General features: G+C 40.9%; 1 protein-coding gene across 1 annotated transcript in view; it reads right to left on the bottom strand.

The window, feature by feature from the left end:
- Nucleotides 1–9,380, bottom strand: part of Dhit (regulator of G protein signaling double hit) — a 50,040-nt gene extending 40,660 nt beyond the window's left edge. The window contains exon 1 of the mRNA XM_022833447.2: nucleotides 4,069–9,380. The gene's annotated coding sequence lies outside the window, so the exon portion shown is untranslated. The remainder of the gene's footprint in view (nucleotides 1–4,068) is intronic.
- Between the last annotated feature and the right edge of the window lie 6,344 nt (nucleotides 9,381–15,724).

A 15,724-nucleotide genomic window follows, 5' to 3' on the forward strand; every position in this document is an offset into this window, starting at 1 on the left:
TCCGCCTCCTCTCACTATGTTTACTAATCGTATTGATAACGCTGCTAAGTAATTACAGTATTAAATTTTGATATTGAAAAAAAAATACTGCTAAGTACAGCCGTTATAATGCGGATCACCAATTGAATGATATCGTGCGAGACCACCCGCTTGCTACGGGGACGGCTGTGGTTAAAAGTCTGAGAGAAAACATGTTTTTTGAAGGATGTTTCAAAGGGGCAGGTTTATCTCTTGGTCATGCCGGGAAAAATATGGTCAAATTAGAACTTTGTGAGGCATTCATCTGTGCGGTAACAGCGGCCATTTGAGACGCATAGACTCACGGTTTCTAGTTCTTCCTCTATGAACATTCTTCCAATATTAAAATGTGTAATAGTGCTATTTATAAAATACGTCAGCGGTTCAACTTTTACTGTCCACTCGCCTGACTTTCTTTCTTTCACCAAGCGAATATTCGAACGTGACTGTTAGTTTACTCTTAAATTCATATAGTGTTTTCCTTGTAATAAGAATACAATGTGACAGTGATTCATTGCCTTGCGGTCAAAGTTGATTTAGAAGAAGCCAAGTATGGAAATTGTTCTGTAGTTTTCTATTTTTCGCCTCATCCTCATTTTTACAATTCTCTTTTTTTGTAGAACTTAGTATGAACCCTTGCTACTGGGTAGTCTCCTAGCTCAGTCTTGTTTGTATAGCCAACTGGTTGGTTTTTGTCTGTGTGTAAACGGGCAGTTTTATAGGTATGGTTACATCTGGGTATAGTACATATTCTGGAAAAGTAAACCTCAAAACTAGACCTATACAACTTACGTACCTGTACAGAAGTTGTATAGGTCTAGTTTTCATCAAGGAAAGGCTGCACGACAAACAGTTCGAACGATAAGAAGACAACCATATAAGGACACATTTTATTTAAAGGTTTTGTTTCGTTTCGCATGCAAACAAGATATTTATTTAGTATTTTACACTTCCCCACGCAGTACGCGCAAGATTTTCCATTGAAGTAGGTAATTTACGTAGCGGTTTTTGGCGATAAGTTAAGTGAGATCTGATGGTTCTTTTGAGTGTGTCGAACATAGCGGTTGTCAGATTTAGTAACTGTTTGTTGCTTTTTGTTGGTAAGTTGACATATCTGTCCATTAGTAACTTTGAGTCTGTCGAAAACTAATGGGATTTTTAGCTGTTTTTTCTCATTTTGACATTTGAGGGCATCACGTTGGCCATATGCAAGCTTTTTCAAATCTGTATGTAATACGGACGCTGCGTATATCGTGAGTGGCTCAACATATACGTTCAATAGCTTGATATGGCTGGGTCTTTTAGGAGAAATGAGCCTAAGATAAAGTTGAAGAGGCGTGTTGCACAAAAAACTATAACTGTTACTTCGTCTCTGTGTTTTCAACCAACTACCATGTTAACCTCTAAATGCTGGATAGTTCTCCCTGTTTTAAAATCATAAATAAATATAAGAAAATATATAATAGATATATATATATAAATAGATAAATTACACATGCTTGGGTTCTTCGAGGCATGCTCATGTGCTTTAACCGACAGTTTTAAACCAAATCTATTAACGTTCTTTAAACACTTAGCTGACACATCTTGCGTCAACAGGCTACCATTGCCTTTGCATAGATTTTTATACAAGCTATATGTATTTCAACAAATATCCATGGGAGTAATATATACATTATTGAATTCATACAAAATAGACATGAGAGGTTACAGGACTGCACACTGAAAATGCCCCAAAATGGTTCTGGTCAGAAAAAGAAAATGGAACTCCCCAACAATTGCTCAGCTGGACTACCTTTTTTGAAACCTCACTTTATAATTAGATTTGAAGTACTGCTGAGTTGAGTGAGTACGCTGGAAGTATCGCAGTCAGTGCAATGTTATTTAGATCTGAATGCTCAATAAAACTACTTAATACAACCAGTTAGGTTTAATCCTTCATCGGTGCTTTATCTAGGTCAAGATGAACACCAAGCAAACAGATCGCAGCACTAAGGTGATGTGACTGTGAAGCAATGTTGTACGAATAAATAGTACATACAGCAATGTACTGAGAAAATAAAAGAAACTGGAATGTTCCGAAAACAAAGCTTGAAGTTGTAGTGCAATGATAAATTTTATAAACTTCAAAGCTTCATATAATTATCGAACAGGTACAATAGTTGATGCCTATCAGCCTCCACTTTTTTCAACACTATCAAAAAACATTATTAACAACCAGTCAACTAGAAATTGAACAAGTATCGAAGTTTTAAGCTTAACTTCTGCTCTCTAAAATTATGCGGTGCAGACGACCCAACGCTGTTGCGGAAATTTACTTAATTGAATTAGAACCTCCTCGCACTCTGATATTGAGCCGATAGGCAGTAAGACCAACAAGAAGGTGATAGATACAATGTCATATGATTTCAATCAAACGCACCAACAGCTAGAGCTTCATTCTTTAGAGCTACTGACACCTCGCGTGCACGCTCCAAGATTCTTTTTACCTCTTTGTTCAATTTTCATAGCGGCTTAACAGTTATAGATTGTGAATCAGCGACTTCAGATTGGCTTAAAGCATATTGCCTTCAACACTGAGTTGTTCTTCAATGGAATTCAATAAAAGTCAATTCTTTCTTCTAATGAAATTCGGCTGCCTCACGCAGTTGCAAGGCGTGTCCCTAAAGACGCTATTTTTTACGTCTTGACCTATCTATTCGTTTTGACTTGAATAACGCGTGTATCAATCTACTGCAAATGCGCCACAAAAGAAAATGCTTCGAGTTCTACATCCAGTGCTACCGTTAAGCGTCCCTTCAGATCTGCTGTTTGCAGCAGTTGCATTGCTGATAGTAGTGCTTGCTTAAATACGTTAGTAATGACGGGAATAGGGGTAACAAAGATCGGGGCCTCATTCAAAATGGATATCAGCCCTGACCAGTAATAAGCAGGCACTGGCCCTAGCCTCTGACTATGGCACAAAGCAAGAAGTAGCCAGAAGGAGTCACTCGGTAACGATCGATGATCAGCAGAAATTAATGGAATTAACGGCTGGACGGGTCGAGTGGCCTTGCGACATGGATGCTTGAAAACAGGAGGGTTTCACGAAGTCTTTTTGTGTATAGGAATATTGGAATGGAGAATATTCAGCCCCGCGCGAGACTGAATAGTTACACTCAGTGGCAGTAGTACTTCCAAAACGATCCTGGCCGTTGGCGCCCTAGCTCCCGCACAGGTAAGAACAGTCTATAGGGGTGTATGCGGCAGCAAAAAGAAAAGGAGAGAAGGCCTTACCAGCTGAGGCGAACTGGCTCATCAGGAACGAGTACGAGCGGAGAGAAACTTCGCGGACAGCAATGTGGTACACGGGTTTGAAAATTCAAGTCGTCTCCAGTGCATGTCAATATAAGAAAAAGGATCCACGTAAGGAGATCTGGGGGGGGGGGGGGTAACACCAGCTGGGGATAGTAAACTAGCCGTTGCCAATGACGGTGGCTGGCTAGGTAAAACAAGGGTGAATTGTTTCAAACCCGGACACATAGCAAGTCACATATGGTAAGAATAAGACTGCAACTATGGAAAGGAAAGCGGTTCGTGAAGGGAGACCACTGAATTCCACTGTAGTGCCGGAAATCACCGACAACTTGCCAGACTGGCCACCTGTGAAAGCTAGTGAACGTCTTTTGTACTGTTCGTGATAATTTTTTGTCGTCTTTTTATAATATGAACAAAGGGATGTAAAATTTCCTCTACCCCTCCCCCCCCGCCCCAGGTGAACATCATTACCGGTCCCGTCTGATGAATTCCACGGGTACCTTTCACGTACTACAAAAAACATTCATCGTATGTATAATAAATATGCATGTACGAGTATATACATATATGTATACATTTTTTTGCGGACGCATTTTCCAAAATTAAAAGGGCGTGTAAGACAAATGGGATTTCTCTCGGAGTGCTACATCTCCACTTCTGCATGCCTTTGAACTGAAAATCGCCAATATCTTCAGCTCTTTTTCTGCATCGATGTTCAATCGATCCATTAACGACTCTAATACGATTACTTACCTTCGGCAGTAGAGCAGCTGACGTGTACTAAGGTGTCAGTTGATTCGTTAAAAGAAAAAGAAGCTAGCCAAAATTTTGGACAAGCTACTTCGTTATCAGGTCCCGAAGTAATTGATCTTTTTTTTAATATTCTTATTTTTATAGTTGCTAAAATCTGTTTTGTGAAAAAGGCGGGCCTAACGTAAGGGGCTAATCACGTGAGCAATACGTGATGCGGTGTCCTCTACGAAACGCTTGTCTGGGCCGAGCACTTCTCGTCCCCCCCCCCCCCCACCCGTGATCGGCTCGGTTTTGTGCTTGTTGTTCTGAGCTAAGCCCGAATGATCGGGCAAATTTGTGACCTGAAGGTAGTCAGACGCTCATCCCGCGTGATCAAACATGGCTTAGGTATCACTGATTTTATCGTTTCTTCATGCGCCTGTTCTTCTTCAGTGTTTTCTATTTTTTCGCTCCGCTGTCGTTTGCGCAGGTTGATCTCTTCATTGCGCTCCGTCTGTAATTATTTCGAGAACCCTGTCACTCACCGTTAGTTAACAATCAGAGGGTTTACTTCATCATATACTTAACCCTGAGGTATCCGTAACCGATATACAACACACCTATAAATGATTCACACTGTCCACTCCCTCTGCCGTCGTTCCTAAGAAACATTCGTTACACATCACTTTTCCTCTATATATACATATATATTCTATTCATATGGGATCACAGTCCATATGCACCCTATTTATTTACTATTAACTGGAAATTGCACAGAGCGCCGATGAATAAATTTATGATTTGGCGTTCGACGATCTTGTCGGTGCTCGAATAGCGGCATCGACTATTGATGATATCGATGATGATGAAAAGTCCAACAGTAATGATGAAGTTTGTTTATGCCCGTCAGCGTAGGTTTGTTAGAGGACACCACGTGTGTTCTTATCGCTAGATCGCTGGCGTTTTAGGTCTCCTTTTTTTGTGGCTCCTTTACGAATCAACGCCGTAGCCAGAACGACCAATATCGAAGAGACTGACCGATGAACAATTTAAGTTTAGAACGTATATATAACGGTTTTTCTAGCTTACTATTGATGCAGGCCTTTTGTTTTTTTTAAACGCTTAATAGTGGAGACGATGGTGCACTGCTTTCACACTTTCTTTGTCTCTATGGCTACCGGAGCGAGTGGCAGAGCTGTCGGACACAGCCTAGCATGATTAACAATAGAAGTAGAAGTGGTTTACGCAATTGCCTAAAAAACACATTTCCATAAAATCGCCATGTATTGTCGGTTCAAGCAGACGCGACTTTTTCACTGCAAAAACCTAGCAGCAATCGATCGGGCATCCGGTGGCAATCACAGACACTCTTGCCCGCGACTGACGAATGACGTCTGACATTTTAGCTGTTAGAAATTAGCGGCCCTCAAGGCTATATGGCTTTTTCGTCTTTTGTTGGCTGCAGGGTGGATCAGGTCAGGGGGAAATCAGATGTTGCTGCAGGGCAGATCTGTCCGGGTCTGAATTACGTCGTTGCGCCGTTTAAAGATTCATTTTCTCTGTTTCCTCCTACAGTATCTGCGTTCTTCGTTATCCTTAGCGAATTTTACTCCACCGTCAAATTCAAACATAGGTGGATATACTCATGTGTAACAATCTGGAAAGATTAGGCCAATCGAGACACACGCGAATCCTTACGCACAATACGTGATTTACATGCAGCTGACAATTATGTGTCGGTGGCGATTCGCGAGACGAACATTAGATTTGACTTGACCTCTCTGTTTTCTTTTCTGATTCGTTATTTTCGTTTGTCAACGCGTCCTATATATGCTGCTAGGCGTAAAACGCTGTCAGCTAACGATGAATAATTAGGCGGTACTTGGTTTTATTCAGTAGCAGCTCGCCCGATTTAACTAGCTTGGAGCAGCGACTTTGTTCTTTTTTTTTGATTCAGCAACCACCATTTTAGCAACTTGCTCTATTCGCGTTCCCGTAGAGACAGCAGCAACGAGAGCTTATTGAAAGCACTGTCGCCCCTCGAGGCGACAAAGCTGACAACAGCTTGACCAACAACGCAAACGCTGGCTTCAACGGGACTTGTTTGGCCGTCGTAGAAAACGCTACCATGATGAACAATCTGAAAACGCCAACAATGGCTAGGAAACGAGACGAAGGGCGAATAAGAGGTGGGTAACGGTCGAACACCAAGTCGGCAAACAGGTATCCGGCCAACAAACCAATACGTACAAACAATCAGTGCGAACAAATCAACAAACGGCGACAAACCACCGTCAATAACCAGCCACGAGTTACCGTGGCTCTACAAACCAGCTATAACCAGCAGTCACGGCCACCAACAACGAGGGAAAGCAAAGAATCAACGTACGAAAAAACCCAATACACGAAAACAGCAGCTGGTTGAAGGACCAATAGGTGCGAAGAGGTAGGGTTGAACAAGAAGGAGCAGGGCACAGTCCACTGAATCACTCGCTTTAGTGGTTTTGGTAAAAGATAGTAGATACCGATGAATTTCCAACAACGCGAACTTGTCGGGTTTACGTTAAGTTGTACGACAGCTACAGGAGCTATCGCAGGAGTAGCCGTTAAAGTATTAAAAATAACTGTACGTACTGGAAATAATTGTAGTTGGAGTTGTACAATAACAAGGATAAAAATAGAACGTTTAGGATAATAACACTTGTCGTAGCTATACCAAACAGCGGCAGGGGGTCGCTCTCGCGGTGGTGGCAACAGTCGTGGTGGAAGTTGTATGGTCGGCGTATCATTAGAGGTACTAGGTTGGAGTAGTGCCTGTTCTTGTTGTTGTTGTTATTGTCGTAGTTGTAGTAGCAGAAGAATTAGTAGAAGATAGAAGCGATCGACGACGAGCAAACAGATGGAGAGAGGCCAGCTCGTGCGTCTTTTGGACGCGCTTGTCCACGGCCAATCGCTTGCGTCGAACCCGGGTTGCGTCGGGGCTGCCTGGCGCGCGACGTACCCAGCCTGCCTAGACGAGGCAAGCAAAGAACGAGAAAGGGTATAATCCTAGTTGTGTGTGAAGTGCAACGGAGGAAGAAGGCTCAACCTCAAATAGGAAAGAGAAAACCTCAGACCTTCGAAGGGGAGAGCAGCAGATAAGAGCAGCTCCAGCAGCAATAGCGACCCAATGGACAGAGACACGGTGATCGAGGTAAGCCTTAAAAGCTTGATTACTTTGCCTCTCCGCTGAATTTGGCCACTCGCAACACAAATACAACCAACAAGCACAAGCAATCCCCAGCGTGCTACTAGCGCTGAAATCTTCCAACTTTTCTCTGTTGCGGCCGGGTTCATAATACTCTGACCTTCTACAGGAGTCTCAAACACACATAATTTCCCTGGCCATTGCATTCAGTTCAGAAGCTGGGTCGTTATGCAGGAATTGCGTTGGACAGGGTTGTCCTGCTTGCTTGCCCTGGGCAGTGCGTGAGTGTGCCTTTGCCAGTATTAGTGGAGAACCTTGCACGGGGATGCGCAGGCGGCACATGGAGAGGGTTGCGGTGACGGCTATGTGGAGAGGCAGAGCTTGTGGAGAGGGCGTAGATAGGAAACGGAACTCAAGACACAGGCCGTGGTACTAGCGGGATCTTGCTGGCAATGGGGGGGCCTTGCCGAAGGGATTTTATCAGAGCTTTGCCATTGTACGTCGTGTTTCTCGTGCCGGCTCGTCCGATGCTGGATAGAGTACTGGCTTGCTCTCTGGGCCAGCCTTTCAGCAGATAACAGTGGCTGATAGAGTGCCCAGGTAGCCGACGGGCTAGCGGCAGACGGCAGGCTGGGAGCCTCAGCCAGCTGGACCAGGAGCTGAGATCAAGCGCATCCAGGGACGCCTGTCCTGCTGGGTCTCAGCCGCTGGACGTTCGCGTCCAGCTTGGCCGCCTAGGCGTTTGGTAGATGGTAGCGACTACGATGAGCAACAACCAACAGCGAAGAGGAATTAGGGGGATGGAATAGGAGCGGCGGCAGCAGAGGAGCCAGTTCGACCAGTTGAAAAACCTGAGCGATGGCGACCGAACTATTAGTGGTACCAAGTGGCCAACTCAACATGCCTTAAAGAGTGTCCTGACAACACATATCGGAGACAACATGACAGCCAACGTCGACACAGAAACAGAAAACACATCTGCCATTCTGCAAATACCGTCGCCACGACGATTAGTAGCAGTGTCAGCGTTACACCCTTACCCCAATCCCCTAATAAAACTCTCGACCTATGACGATCAAATGTGTGATAATCGGGCAAACGAAAAGTAACCCACAGCTGAACATGTGACTATACACGATTTGACGCAGCTGCTTAATACCTATTTTCTAAGGATGCCCTATATCCATGTAGATAACAGATAATGACAGATTGAGAACACCGGGAAATGAAGTGCACTCCGGTGCATACTGAAGGTACGTGCGCTTGGTCTCCTGAAATTGCGATACGAATCGAGAATATGACACAATAAAATATTATCACACGTAGGCACTCGCGTGCGGGTAATATGTGAGATTATTGCTATATCATGAATAATGAGGTGTATGTGATCCAAAGCATTTTAAACCACGGTAGATGGAGTTCTATAAAACGGCACATATGGGGTGTCATCGAAATCAAACAACGAAAGCTCGAGACGGCAACTTGCTTAGACAAAACTAAAAAACCGCAACGCCACGTGTACGTATGATCCCTATGTTTCGACTTTGACATCCAGTATCGCCGTTAGGCACTTCATCAGACGGGAGACACCCAGCGCGAAATTAAGTGTGCCTTCGTTCGAAGTGTCTCTATGCCCGCATATAAATCCAGACCTCGACGTATGCGTATGCTGGACGAAACGAAGTTTGATGCTAAAGCCGTTGCCTATCTTAACGAGACGTTGATGTTGGCATTTGCTTGTCATGCTAATGATCCACAAAACGATCAATTCGTACATCAAGTACAAAGAGGGTAAAAAAAGGACCGAAAACTAATAAGCTGTCCCCTTAGATAACCTTGGCGCACTCCACTGTCACCAATAATAAAGCCAAATGCTTAGCCCCTATGTTGTTTATAGTGGATGAAAAATGCTACAGTGCGTAAGTTTAAATAGGTTTTGCCGTGAATGCCGTAATGAGTGCCTCTAGCGGCCCAAATTAGCTGTTGAGCTCTGGGCTAAATATTACTATAAACGAAAAATAAAGAATGTCATTATTCTTGTCATTTATTTGCCGTTTAGGCAAGACATTATTGGCTCATTATACCAGATCAAATACTGCTACAAAGTCTTTCAAAGGCAATGAATATATCTCAGCATATTCATCCGCAGCGGAGCAGAGAAGGTACCTGTCTTAGTTAAAAATCTTTGAACCGCTCGCAAGCAGGCAAATATTTTATGTTTTATTAGATATAATAAAATATCAGAATTATAAGAACAAATGATGGTATTGAATGAAATACCCACTTTGCAAATTAACGTTTGCGAACTTTGGTTTTACTTTCAATGGACAAACTCTGCAAGACATCTTAAAAGCTTATAGGAAAGCCTGTAGTGACTTATGGTTATATGTACTTTTACACAACCGAAAAAAATCGGAGTTATTCTTAGTTTATTTACTTATAATAAAAGTAAAAAAATAACGTCGACAAAATGACTGTCGGATTAGTCATTTGAACGGATTAAAGGCGTATACAAGAATCAAACTGTATATAAGCTTAGCAAACTCAACAAAATGCTCAAGCTTCAACAAAATGAAATAAACTCTTCAGTCGTGAGCTAATGTGCCCAATGTTCATGTATGAGCCGCAAGGCTCTCCATGACCTACAGTGGTTCTTTTGTAGGTTATTAAATACACTTCACTTCTAAATGCACTTTTCTGTATAAATATATCTATCTTTGTCTTTTTGCAAAGTTTTTCGAGTTGATTATATATATATATATAAAGCCGCTCTAGAAGGCCAACACCTATCAAATAGTGTTTCCTGATGTATTCTTAGTTTTTCCTAATAATTCCTAAACATGTTGTTATATAATCGGTAACGGCTTAAAGAATGGCCCACGTATAGGTTATCGACTCTAAAAAAAATCTTTTCATGCTTAAAATTGCACTGTACTATATTTGGAGATCTGGCTATTCTAATCAGGCTAAAAGTTCACTATATTATGGGGCTCTACAATAAACTAGAACGATTATAGTGACAAGGCTCAAGATTTTGTAAAGGTTCTGAATGGCTGTTATAAAAATCTTTGTTCTCAAATGTTATAATAAAGTTATAACCTATAAAGTTGCCGGTTCACAAGAAAGAACGATATTTTTTTGAGGAATGCGAGAAACGTGCGACAGTAAGCTAGTTCTCATGATTTCCTATAGATAATGAATCACGGACAGAAGTCTGACCTTGAACACTATCTGGAACGTACATTGATAACAAACAATTTTGAGAAGCACAAGAAATCATGAGCAATTTGTTTCATCGAGGAAGGGGAACGTATATTACAATATAAACACCATTAGTAGGCGATAACATGGACGGCGTGTCGTACGAAGCAACCAGTTCTGCACTTAACCTGGTCTTTCCGATATCGGATGGTCCTCGTTCCTGTGGTGATTTAGTGGACTTTTGCTACTATGAAAACGAAATATCTTAGTTCTACGTTTGAGTGCAGTCCAATAGCTGTACGTACATGCTGTTAACATGACGTTATTCGGATGATTCGTTTTGACGTTGCGGCCTGGTATACTTTTCAAAGCAAAAAAGGGAAACCATATGGTCGGGTAAGGAGCTCCGACACATAAATCCATCCGTAATAACAGGTTCTTCAGTGTCATCTAATGCTTTTGCCCAGTTTTCTCACTTTCTTTCATATATGACTCGTATACTTTTCGCTGTTGGTTAGCTTACGACCTTGACATGTTGTCTTTATATGGCTTCTGGACGTGAAGGGGTAGAAAAATTCAAACACATATGCATAGAATAGGACAAAAGTTTTTTTTTGTTATTAGTTCGAGCATCTTTGTTTTATATCTGTACAATATGTACATATGTATCTGATACATATGTGTTCTGTATATATATATATATATGTCGCTATATATGACGTTCCTGGTGACGACAAAGCCAAGTAACCGAAACGCCCGAGATGAGCAAGCTGCTCGAACCGTTAGTTGCCAGCCGATAGTAGCCGTTGAATTCCTCGAATGAGCCTACAAGAGGTGTTAAAAGAACGAATGAAGCAAAATGAACTGATTTTCCCGGAATGGAGATACTCAAATTAGTATGTTAGTTGCTGTAAATTCTGAAAGGGAAAGTTTCAAAACAACAAAATTGTTTAACCGGCTCTCATCGAAATAAAACCGGCTTATTCGAGTGGTTTCTCTACGGCTTTCGAAAGCGCGATAAGGCCTTGCGGCGACTTTTACGAAACATGTATGCGCTAAAACACGAATCCGGCCCGAGCATCAGGTTGAATATTATTGTAGACAACATTAGGACAACTGCAGAGTTGGCCGGTTAACAAGCTTTATCATCTCAGCAAGAGTGAATTCCTACGCGGAGCTTATCTAGCTGATCTTTAATCATATGCTTTCCAAAGCACATTTGACAAATGGCGGGCTTCGTCTGTTAGGACTGCACGGGAAAAGGGCATGTGATGCGCTCCTCCCAGCAATGCAATCCCTGTGTGTTAAACCAAACTAGTCCAGGGTCACGTATTTTCCGTCTTGTGCATCTACCATCGGCTGTGGGTATCACGAATGGCCCATACCAATAGAGCAACACCAGTGTCTGTCAGGCCCCCTTACCTATTCAATTCACACTGTTTTATGCCTAAAATTACCCAGATCCTTTGAAAATATATTTATATATTTAAGCCGTGAGTGACGTAATGGAAATCACAAAGGGCAGAAAAAAAAGTAAATAGTGAGTAAAGTAGTGATCTTCACTGAACCTTTACCCTCAAAGAGCTTCACCGGCACTTAAAATAAATAACAGCAACGAACTTTGGTGAAAAATGTGCAGCTAAAAAACCGAATAATACTCATTGGTTTACTATATGATGCTGCAGTCTCTTGAGTAGAAAAGAAGATGATGAGAACATCAGCAATAAATATGTCGATACCTGGGAGCGCATGCGTTTCACTATTTACGTTTGCAACAGCAGATGCTCTCTTAGTACTTGGGGGTCATTCTTCTTCTCATAAAAACTGAATTTAATTCTGATCCATTAGAAGAGCTTTGTATAACTAGGATTCGATTTACAAGTCGGTACTATTCTAGTAAATCCTGCTGCTCATAGACTTTGTAGTATTTCTTCGATGACTTAAATTTTATCTACTTTATGAAAGTCTAGACAAGGGTCTTCATAGTATTGCCGCGGATTGCTTACCTACAGCAGCGCAAAGCATTTGTAACTCTAAATAACAGAAATACTGTTGTTATTCTCTAGTCGTAGCTCAAATCACCGAACATATCTGGTTTTATTATGAACAAAGGGCAACACATTACATACGTACGAGGAGACCTAATTGTGAAACATGAGCACCACTTGAGGGCTTCAACCAGATATTTGCTACATCTTTTGTCACGCTTGCTACCGGCCAGGCCATCGATCAGATTTGCGTCCGTCCTGTCCTTCGAAATATAGGTTTTGCGCCTAGTCACAGTTGCTAAGGTTATCGACGAATATTACTGATCGTTTTTCCTTTTCGCATCTCAACGTGTCATCGAAGCCTCTGTAATGGCTTGCCTGATAGAATGTATGAAAATTCATTCGTACATGGATCCTAGCAGGCTACCACCTTGAAGTTGAGTCGACATTTCAATCAAATTTTTTTCGGAGAACCGTCAAAATAGCGAAATGTATTTTTGTGGATTGAAAAGATGTAAAAATACCTGCAGTATACAAACACACCGTCGTATTCTGATAACATGGGCAAATAAATACCGCGTCTTTATTGTGGAACGTTTTTCAAACCCATACTAAGCAAAATGTATATTCACATGTCCACTACTGGAATCTTACACCCTTCTAGGTAGAGCCTCTGTTTTACAACGTAATTTGTTCTGCTAGACCTTCAACTTATCTCTGCGCCTCGCAACCTTAATTCGCGCTTAGAATATCTCCAATATCAGGCTGTTTCTTTCTTTTTGGCTATCATTACAGGGTTATTATTCATCAACAATAATTCTATCAAGCATTTACTGTACAGTCAACGTAAATCTTAATCACGATTCATGTTTACCTGGTTTTATAAGTGTTAACTTCAATTAAACCGGGTGAATTTTTGTCTGACAGAACCATTTTCTCTAGCTTTACTGTGTGTATATCAAGCATTCTATTTAAATCAGGTTTTAAGTGCGTTACGGTCATGCCTAAGAAGCTTTCTATTTAGCAAAACTAGGTCGGGGGGTGTTTCTGCTGTTGCTTCGAGCGCACAGCCAAGAACCTCCACGGTGAACGCAATAATCGAGGATCGGCGTTCTATAGTACTTGTCTATGCGTATTTTCTACAGTGCCTAGTGCATAAGCTGTAATAACATTTTGTAGTGTTAGTATTCTGTTACCATCACGTTTAGACATAGTTTAGCATCCAGGTAATCAGAGGCCAGAGGTTAAAATGACCACAGGTGTCAATGAGGTATTAACGGAATGCCTCGTGCGCGAGATATCTAGTAATGGTAATTGGTAGATTAGCTTATACAGTCTTTTATTGCCTTCAAGTTCAACCTTGAAAGAGAATGCACCATTTAAAAGAAACGCATAATTTTGACATTTTATAAAATAAACAAACGCATTTTTGGTTAAAAATAGAACGAAGATTCCTAGATCAGAAAAACCATTTACGAAAATAAAAGCTTTTTTCATTAGAATTCCGTATAATAACAAAATGGAACAATTGGTTTTATCTTTTATTTTTTATGATTCAAGCTTTCTTTTGAACTTTAAGCTATATTTTCTTAGGATGTTTTTTTTTAGGATGTTGTTTTTCCAGCACGCTTTGAAATGTTTTGCCTATTTTTTGTAAATTTCAGTGCGTTGCTCTTTTTATTGTACCGGGCTTTTTTCAATGGGAAAGGCACTCTCATTGAAAATGTCCCATGTCGAAATTGCACTCCTTTTGATATTAGTGACAAAGGGTAAAGGAAAAAGTTGCCACAAAAAGTGTTCAGTTGCTGATTATTTAACACTTAACAACAAAGAAGTAGAAACCAAGAAATGTGAACAATAAAAAGGTCCCGTATCCATCTGTTACCTACCTATCTGCGCTTGCGCCATTTGCTTGACAAGTGCATCGACTGCAAGGTTACCTATGGAATCTAAGACTGATTGAAGCATGAAGTGAAGAATTAACGCGAAATCTCTGCCGCAAGTGGTAGACTCCCAACTTATGAGTGGGCTTTAATGTCTAGCGGAAACTTCAAATTATGTGAGTTACAAAAGATAATATAAGATTTTTGAATTACGACACAGTTTGTGTGAAACTGAGCAATTTTTAAAAACATCTTAATTTCATAATCATTACGCAGTTGTTATGTGACTATCACGACACTACGCTATACCTACTTAAAAGCTTTAATACAGCGCGAAAATTTTCTTCCCGTCTGCGTAAAACTGTTAAAGGCATAAGATAAGGGTACATAGTGCCATTTTTGTTAGCGATGTCAGCAGTCGTTAATGTTTACTGAATAGTCAAGCCTAATTACACAAAAAAGTCTGTTCAATTTGAAGTTCACACATGAAAAGCTATTTGACTGGTAAAATTTCCATAATTCGAGCATAGCTGGCCCACGCATATGTTGAGGTATTACGTCGAGAAGATGAATTGATATAAATACACGCTTGGTATCATAGAGACAGAGATCGTTATCGGGGTGATCGTATTTCCCAACAGGTTCTTGAGGAGAACTTATTGTTTGTTTCACAAAAGCATTTATTACTAACTTTATTTTTGTTTAGAACTCAAACACATAGTTCGTTATGAGGATAAACAGTCTTGAATATTGAATCACTACTAGCTGTTTAAAAAGCTGGGTTAACAGTCGTAACTCGCTGCAAAAAGGGTTCTCTATGGAACGAGTTACTCATATTGGATTATTCGGTGTATTCTTCGGCTATAAGATCACAAAAAATGGGTTAGTGTTATCGAAAAAAATCTAAGTTTTTGGTTCAAAAATATGCGCCTTGCTAACGAACATGTGACATTTCACGAAAAAATTAATCGAGCATCGCCATACGTCTCAGTAGAGCTTTACTTTGCCCTAACAGAGATTACGGTCCGGAGGTGATCAGCAATCCAACAGATATGTCTAGCGACAACAAAAATCAAGCCCTAAACTCTCTGATTTGAAAAATTTCGAGCTTTTGTTTGTTTGCAAAAAAAAACACCCAAAAAAGTCAATACGGGACTTGGCTTGCCCAGTTTCTTCCTGTCGGTACACCAGTGATCCATGTTTTTCAATATTGCCCTGCACGCAGATTCATTATGAAATAAGCGAGCAAAGGAAACTGGTACATATCAGGTTTACATATTTATTTTCCCTTGGGTTTCTACTTTGAAACCATAATCGTCATGATATGACTTGTAACACAACTATATATACATATACATGAAATACCTAAATCCTGTATACGGTCGTGTAAGAATCTAGGAGATTCACCTTATTCCTTA

Source organism: Varroa jacobsoni, unplaced genomic scaffold (assembly GCF_002532875.2).
Source record: "Varroa jacobsoni isolate VJ856 unplaced genomic scaffold, vjacob_1.0 scaffold_453, whole genome shotgun sequence".
Lineage (NCBI taxonomy): Eukaryota > Metazoa > Arthropoda > Arachnida > Mesostigmata > Varroidae > Varroa > Varroa jacobsoni.